The following is an 8,787-nucleotide window of genomic DNA, read 5'->3' on the forward strand; positions in this document are numbered from 1 at the left end:
GCCACATGCTTTAGATATATTTGATGACTATTGTAACTCTTGGAATCTTAGTATTAATGTGAGTAAAACAAAAGTTGTGATTTTTAGCAAGAGGAAGTCGAGGTCTGATGTTGAATTTATGCTGCCAGATGAACGATTGGAAACTGTTGATTATTACTGTCATTTAGGAATTTGTTTTAAATACAATGGGAATTTTTCTAATGCAAAGCAACATCTTGTAGACCAAGCTCAAAAAGCACTTTTTGTCATATACAAAAAAATACGGAATAATAGCATACCAGTTCATATACAATTAAAACTTTTCGATTCAATGGTTGAACCGATTTTATTATATGGATCAGAAATTTGGGGTTATGAAAATTTACAAATAATAGAAAAAATTCATCTCCAGTTTTGCAAACGGATTTTGAAGTTTAAAAAAAGTACCCCAAATTTTATGGTATATGGAGAACTAGGAAGGTTCCCTTTAGAAATACAAGTAACGTTACGAATGGTGTCATTTTGGAGTAAACTGGTTAAAGACGAAAATAAACTTAGTAGTATTTTATATAAATTAATGTTCTCTTTAAACAGTGGTGAAGGAAATTAATTTAAATGGTTGAAATTCATAAAAAGTATTTTCGATAACTAGGGAATGGGGTACATCTATACCAATCAAAATAATGATTTCAAATCGTATAAACAAGAATTAAAACAAAACCTCTGTGATCAATTTATACAACAGTGGTTCTCGGAAATTACAAATTCTTCTAGGGGTCAATTTTATACATTATTTAAAACAGAATTTTATTTCGAAACCTATTTGTCGAGATTATCATACCAAAATAGATGCTGGATAACTAAATTGCGTACGTCAAATTTAAGATTACCAGTCGAAACTGGCAGATGGTTTAACGTTCCTAGAGAAAATAGAATATGCAAACTTTGTAATACCGATATTGGAGATGAATACCATTATTTATTTAATTGTAAAAATGATAATATTGAAAATATTAGAAGAACATATATAAAACAATATTATAGAATTAATCCTAGCGTTTTTAAAATGAAAGGTATGCTGTCATTATGTAATGCACCATTATTAAAATACCTAGCTATATTTATTAAAAGATTATCTTGTCTTGTGAACTGACGTTTCTCCGCATATTTTAGCTATTTTGTTTGCAAAGCTTGTGTTCTGTTATATACTTCTATGTTGACGCCTGTTCTTGTCATTTATGTTAATTATGTATTTGAAAATGTCCTCTTGTTACACATTGTAATGTGTCTGAGTGTTGTTTAATAAATCATATGGTTAAGGACCACACAGATATTGAGAGAGGAAACCCGCTGTCGCCACTTCATGAGCTTCTTTTCGATTAGCAGCAAGGGATCCTTTATATGCACCATCCCACAAACAGGATAGCACATACCACAGCTTTTCATATACCAGTCGTGGTGCACTGGATGGAACAAGAAATAGCCCAATGGGCCCACCGACAGGGATCGATCCTAGACCGATCGCGCATCAATCTACGTTCCGCCGTTATAGAACGAGTGAATGAATGAATGAATGAATGTTTAACGATACCCCAGCACGAAAAATATGCATCGGCTATTGAGTGTTAAACTATGGTAAAAATGAATGAATGAATGAATGTTTAACGATACCCCAGCACGAAAAATATACATCGGCTATTGGGTGTCAAACAATGATAAAAATGAATGAATGAATGAATGAATGAATGAATGAATGTTTAACGATACCCCAGCACGAAAAATATACATCGGCTATTGGGTGTCAAACTATGGTAAAAATGAATGAATGAATGAATGTTTAACGATACCCCAGCACGAAAAATATGCATCGGCTATTGGGTGTCAAACTATGGTAAAAATGAATGAATGAATGAATGTTTAACGATACCCCAGCACGAAAAATATACATCGGCTATTGGGTGTCAAACTATGGTAAAAATGAATGAATGAATGAATGTTTAACGATACCCCAGCACGAAAAATATGCATCGGCTATTGGGTGTCAAACTATGGTAAAAATTAATGAATGAATGAATGTTTAACGGTACCCCAGCACGAAAAATATACATCGGCTATTGGGTGTCAAACTATGGTAAAAATGAATGAATGAATGAATGAATGAATGAATGGATGGATGTTTAACGATACCCCAGCACGAAAAATATATCGGCTATTGGGTGTCAAACTATGGTAATGCAAACAAATAAAGTGACGATCAACATCAATATAAAAATTCAAGATCTAAATAAAAACAGTGTAAAGAACTGTGCAAAAATACAAATATCACAGATAGATACTGACTTTTACTCAAAATTTCAATTTTATCTCGAAGAAAACAAGGGGATTTGTGCTGTATTGGCCATTCTCAAAGAGAATGTTACACCCATGCACCACGGTGAGGGGCAAACTATGGTAACTGCAAAAATTAAGTGATGAATCATGTAACTGAACATGCTCTTAATTTAGTTTTCGCCTGTGGCGATATTAATTGTTTTAGAGGGCCGTGTGCAGTTCCAATATGCACTTAAGCCCAGGTGGGCACTTTGTTACGTAATACCTTCGCGCAACCGTGGTCGAGCTGTGCCTTTTACACACCCAGCCCAGCTGAGGAGGCCATGTGGCCAGTAATTACGTAATATCTCCGCGAGTGCGGTTTTTACAACCGTGATTTTGGCGACTAGGCGTCAGCAAGTCTGGCCATCTAAGGAAAATTGACGTCTCGGTCGCTGTGGAAATATCACTTGTAGGTATTCGGTGCCGCGATGTACCCCAGGCGATACTGGGATTTATAATAAATAGCTAGAGTTTTAGAGATATCGGGGAGAAACATAGGAAGGCTTCCAGGGGGAACGTTGTCCGTTTGGACTTGGTAAATATTATTTCTGCTCTGTTGTATAACCTTGATGTGATTGATGTGACTTTAAATATTTTAATACTGTATTATACCAATATCATTTAGACGGTGCTGACGGTAATCTGACGCAGTAAACTGTAGGCTCACTGTCTAATATATATAAAGCTTAACCAGTCATCCTAGAGGACCTAGGTAAACTGTAGGTTGTTGTCTTTATTGTGATAGGTACCAGTATTAATTCTGTATTACAAGGTTATTGAATGAGTAGTTAAGGGTTAATTAAAAATTAACCAGTTAGGAATAGAGTTGTAATTCCTTTATTACTTAAGTTCCCCTGGAAGCGTTTCTCAATTATCACACGTGTGAGTGTTGTGTCACGGTGAAGTGATTAGAATATTATGTAAACTAGACACCTAGAGATTAACTAATTAAGTGATCAGTTCTGGGTTGTTATTATTTGTGATTGTTAATTAACTACTGCGGCAGTACATTTGTCAGCGTAGGTTAATACAGATTCCAAAGTGTATTGTGTTTTTGTTGTGTTTTCTAGTGAACTAACGTGCTATATTCTATATACTTGATATAAGATCTTATCTCTGATCATACCTAGACTAGCCACGCGGGTATAACTGCCCGTTACAGAGAGATCTAATAGATATACAGTTAGGAGAGATATTTGGATAATCGTGTGTTTCGGTTATTATAGGATCCCCGTGACAGGAGTGAAAATTGGGGCGCTAGTCCCGGATCTGAAACGGGACATGCATATTTAAAAAAGTATTATTTGTAAATGGGGGCTTTATAAATTATTTTTACAAATAACTAGAAGTAGCAACGTTGTTCACTAGAAAATTAATTAATAATAAGTGCATCATATCTAAACATGGATAAGAATTTGCTGGATAGGCCTACGCTCAGTGTAGTGGAGATTAGGCGAGCACGTAAGGCCGAGTTAATTGAAATCGCAAGTGAACGGGAAATTGATTTAACATCAGCTAAAACCTTTGGTGATATAAAGACAATTATTATCCAGGAAGTTTTTGGTGATAGGCCTGTTATGGCAGAAAGTGAGATTGTTCCAGAGATAGAGTCAAGTGACTTGAGTATGGAACAACAGTTAGCTTTTAAAAAGCTTGAGTACGAAAGAGAAGAACGTGCATTAGATAGAGAGAGAGAGAGAGAGAGAGAGAGAGAGAGAGAGAGAGAGAGAGAGAGAGAGAGAGAGAGAGAGAGAGAGAGAGAGAGAGAGAGAGAAGAGAGGGATAAAGAAAGAGAAGAGAGGGAGAGAGAGAGAGAAAGAGAAGAGAGGGATAGAGAGAAAGAAGATAGAGATAGAGAAGATAGAGATAGAGATAGAGATAGAGAAAGACAAGAGAGGGATAGAGAGAAAGAGAGAGGTAGAGATAGAGAAGAGAGAGAGAGAGAGAGAGAGAGAGAGAGAGAGAGAGAGAGAGAGAGAGAGAGAGAGAGAGAGAGAGAGAGAGAGAGAGAGAGAGAGAGAGAGAGAGATACAGAGAAGAGAGAGATAGGGATAGAGAATTCCAGTTAGCAAAATTAAAAGTGGAACATGAGTTAAAATTGAATACTGAAGAAGTTAGACGAGAAGCAGGAAATGGGTTTAACATGTCGGAGACTTATAGATCAGTGCCTGTATTTGATGACCAGGAGGTAGATATGTTCTTCCAACTTTTTGAACGGGCCGCTAAGCAGCTAAATTGGCCGCAGTCTAAGTGGACATTGTTAGCCGTGTCTAAGTTTAAGGGGAAGGCTAGTGTAGCTTATAATTCAATGAGTGATGAGCGAGCAAGTCAGTACGACCTAGTTAAGTCTGCGGTGTTCAGTGTTTATGAATTACGACCTGAGGATTATCGTTTGCGGTATAGCGAGTTGAGAAAAACGCAGGGTCAGTCTTACAGTGAGTTTGTGGCTAAGAAGGCAGGGATGTTTGATAAATGGGTGGTGTCTCATCAGGTAGAGTCATATACCGAGTTACGGGAGTTGTTGATCTTACAGGACATTAAAAATGGATTACCAGTTAGCTTACGTATTCATTTAGAGGATCGTGATGTCAAAAAGATAGAGGAGGCAGGCATAGTGGCAGATGATTACGTGTTAATACAAAGCTCAGGCAGTACAGTGTAGCTCTTTACAACAGGGTGATAAGAAGAAATTTCAGCCAGGTTTTTCCCGGGAAAGTAACTATCGGGGAGAGTCTTCTAGTTGGTCAGCTAGTCAGGCAAGGAATGTACCTGGTGGGCAAAGTAAGGATAAACCTGCATTATCAGCCAATGCACGAACTTTTCGTCCACATTGCAGTTACTGTAAAAAGGATAACCATCTTGTCGGGGACTGTTTTAAAAAGGAAACGCGATAATGTGCAAGTGGTCGGTTTAGTGAAGTCAGCTCCGCTAGCGAGAGAGTTAATGGTTAGTCCCATGGCAGAGAAAGTAAACCCGTATGTGTCCACTGGTATGGTTTGTGATGTGAAACAAGAATTGAGTCCTAAGGCAATATCAATCTATCGAGATACCGGGTGTAGTCAGTCGCTGATAACGTCAGAGTGTTTAGCTGGTATTGAGAATTCAGATACAGGAAGTAGTTTGGCTTTAACCTCGGTTACTGGAGAACATATGGTTGTCCGGTTACATAACGTTTTCTTGTGTTCGAAGTTTGTGACGGGACCAGTCATTATGGGTGTTGTGAAGGACTTGCCTTTTGAAAACATAGGAGTTTTGTTGGGTAAAGATTTGACTAGTCAATGTTGTCAGCCGCAATGTGACCAATTGTTAATCGAAGACAGCCCTTTACCCATAGAAGAGTGTGAGGTTGATGAGACTAGATATCCTGCGTGTGTAATGACTAGGGCTATGGCCAGAAAGGTAACACGAGACCCAGAGGATATTTGTGATTTGTCTGATACGTGTGTGAGCCATGAAATTGGAGTGGATGAGGTTATCAGTAAAATGGTAGATGAGTCAACTGAGGAATTAAATGTGGTGGAACCTGTTGATCTCCCGCAGAGGGTAAATGAACCAGTTGTGTTTGATAGAGGGGATTTACCTTGTAATAGACAAGAGTTAATCCTAGAGCAGGGGGCTGATCTAAGTTTGTTGGCAGCTCGCACTACATTGTTAACTGAGGGTGAGATGGAGGATCAGATGTCAGGTTATTATATGGACAAGGGAGTATTAATGAATAAGAGTGTGGAGAAGGTTGTGCCTGATAGTGAGGAATGTGTGACAAGATGTAGAATTGTGGTGCCCTCTAAGTACCGTCTGTCATTGTTATTGTTAGCACACGAGGACGTGTTTGCTGGCCACTTAGGGCGGAATAAAACTCATAGTAAACTTGCCTCAGAGTTTTATTGGAAGGGAATGTTTGCAGATGTCAGTAAGCATTGTATGTCATGTCATGTGTGTCAGGTTGTGGGCAAACCAAATCAGCTAATTCCTCCCTATCCCCTGCAGAAGGTTCCCATAGTTAGGGAAGCTTTTTCAAAAGTGTTGATAGATGTCGTGGGACCATTACCGAAAACGCATTCAGGCAACCAATTCTTGTTAACAATTATGTGCTTAACTACGCGTTTTCCAGAGGCGATTCCCTTAAGGAAGGTTACTGCGTCTGTTGTAGCTAGTGCGCTGCTTAAGTACTTCACGTATACGGGTTTACCAGGTGAAATTCAAAGCGACCAGGGTACGAACCTTATGAGCAAGTTAATCCAGCAAGTACTGTCTATGTTAGATATACGCCAGATTCGTTCTGCTGCATTCCACCCTGAGAGCCAGGGCGCAATAGAACGTTTCCACCAGAGCATGAAAAGTATTCTCCGCTGCCATTGTTTCGACAATGGTACTGACTGGGACCAGTCAATTCCTTTCGTGTTGTTCGCAGCACGGGATGCTAAGCAAGAATCCTTAGGATTCACCCCATTTGAGTTGGTCTATGGGCATTCAGCCCGAGGCCCTCTCAAATGGGTAAAAGATAGTTGGTTAGACAAGGATAATGCCGAAAACCTGCTGATTTATGTAGGGTGAGTTAGAGATAGGTTGTGGCAGGCGACCGAACTGGCTAGGAAGTATCTGAGCTATGCTCAGAGCAAAATAAAATCAGTGTTTGATAGGAAGGCTAAGAGTCGGGAATTTAAACCAGGGGATAAAGTGCTGCTGTACCTTCCCATTAAACGGGGTTCATTACAGAACCGGTATTTCGGTCCCTATGTTGTGCACAAACGGGTTAATGAGACAGGGTATGTGATAAACACTCCTGATAGGGTTAGGAAAAGTAGGTATTGTCACATCAATTTGCTAAAAGGTTATTTTGACAGACTGCCGATAGTTCCAGTGTTGCCTGTCCAAATTGAGAGTCACTCAACTTCCTGTGATGACGTCAAGACTGCAGAGATCAAGTTAACCAACAGCCAGATTCTAGCAGACTTGAGTTCTTATCTACAGCACCGTGACAGCACCCAGCGAGCAAAGTTGACTACGTTGATACAAGACAATGTTTCCATTTTTCAGGACTTTCCAACGGTTACCAATACCTTAATCCAGGATGTGCGCTTGGAACCCAACGCTATACCGATTCGACAGCATGCCTATCGGATAAATCCTGTAAAACGTGCGGCACTGAAAAAGGAGATAGATTACATGTTGGAACACGACATCCTGGAACCATCAAACAGTCAGGGGGCATCACCTATTATTCTGATTCAAAAGGGAGATAACAGTTTCCGGGTGTGTGCTGACCTACGTCGCGTGAATCAACTCATCAAGGCAGATGCCTACCCTCTACCCCGCCTTGACGATTGCATCGACCGAGTTGGACACGCGCAATACATCACCAAATTGGACCTACTGAAAGGTTTTTATGCCATTCCGTTAACGGAGGAAGCTAAGGACATTCTGGCGATCATCACACCTGACGGCCTCTTCCAATTCCGAGTGATACCGTTTGGTTTGAAGACTGCCCCTGCTGCCTTTCAAAGGATGATGAACCAGGTGTTATCAGACATAGAAAACGTCAGTGTGTATCTGGACGATGTGGTGTTAGCCACCGACACTTGGGATGAACATTTAACTGGGTTACAACAAATATTCAGTCGCCTACAGAAAGCTAACTTGACTGTGAACCTGGGCAAATGTGAATTCGTGAAAGCTTCAGTGACCTACTTAGGTCATACTGTCGGACATGGTTGCGTCGCCCCACTGCAGGCCAAGACACTAAGAATCAGCCAGTATCCTGCACCGACCAACCGTCGTGAAGTTCGCCGGTTCCTTGGTATGGCCGGTTATTATCGTCGTTTCTGTGCTAAATTTGCGACGGTAGCTACCCCCATCACATCGCAGCTAAAGAAGGAAACGAAGTTCCAGTTGTCAGATGAATGCGAGAAGTCATTCAACCGTCTTAAGCAGATGCTCTCCTCGTCTCCCGTGATGGCAGCACCAGACTACCGAATGCCGTTCAAGCTGGCTGTGGATGCCAGTGACGTGGGAGCTGGAGCTGTGCTGTTCCAGGAAGACGTAAATGGACTGGACCATCCTGTAAGTTTCTTCTCGAAAAAGTTTGACAAACACCAGGTGAACTATTCCACTATAGAGAAGGAAGCTTTGGCCATGGTACAAGCTCTGAAGCATTTTCAGATCTACGTGAAATCGGCAGTGCATCAAGTGGTGGTCTTTACTGATCATAATCCGCTCACGTTCATTCACAGAATGAAAGCCACCAACCAGAGAGTTTTGAGATGGAGTCTTCTTCTGCAGGAATTCCCAATTACCATTGAACATATCAAGGGCACATCCAATGTAATCGCTGATGCCCTGTTCCGAAGTTGAACGTTATGATAATGTGTTGACATTCTTGATTTCTGTTTTGTTTTTTATATATTTTATTTGTATACCAGGGACTCAGAGACTCAG

The sequence above is a fragment of the Gigantopelta aegis genome, chromosome 11, assembly GCF_016097555.1.
Source record: "Gigantopelta aegis isolate Gae_Host chromosome 11, Gae_host_genome, whole genome shotgun sequence".
Taxonomy (NCBI): Eukaryota; Metazoa; Mollusca; class Gastropoda; order Neomphalida; family Peltospiridae; genus Gigantopelta; species Gigantopelta aegis.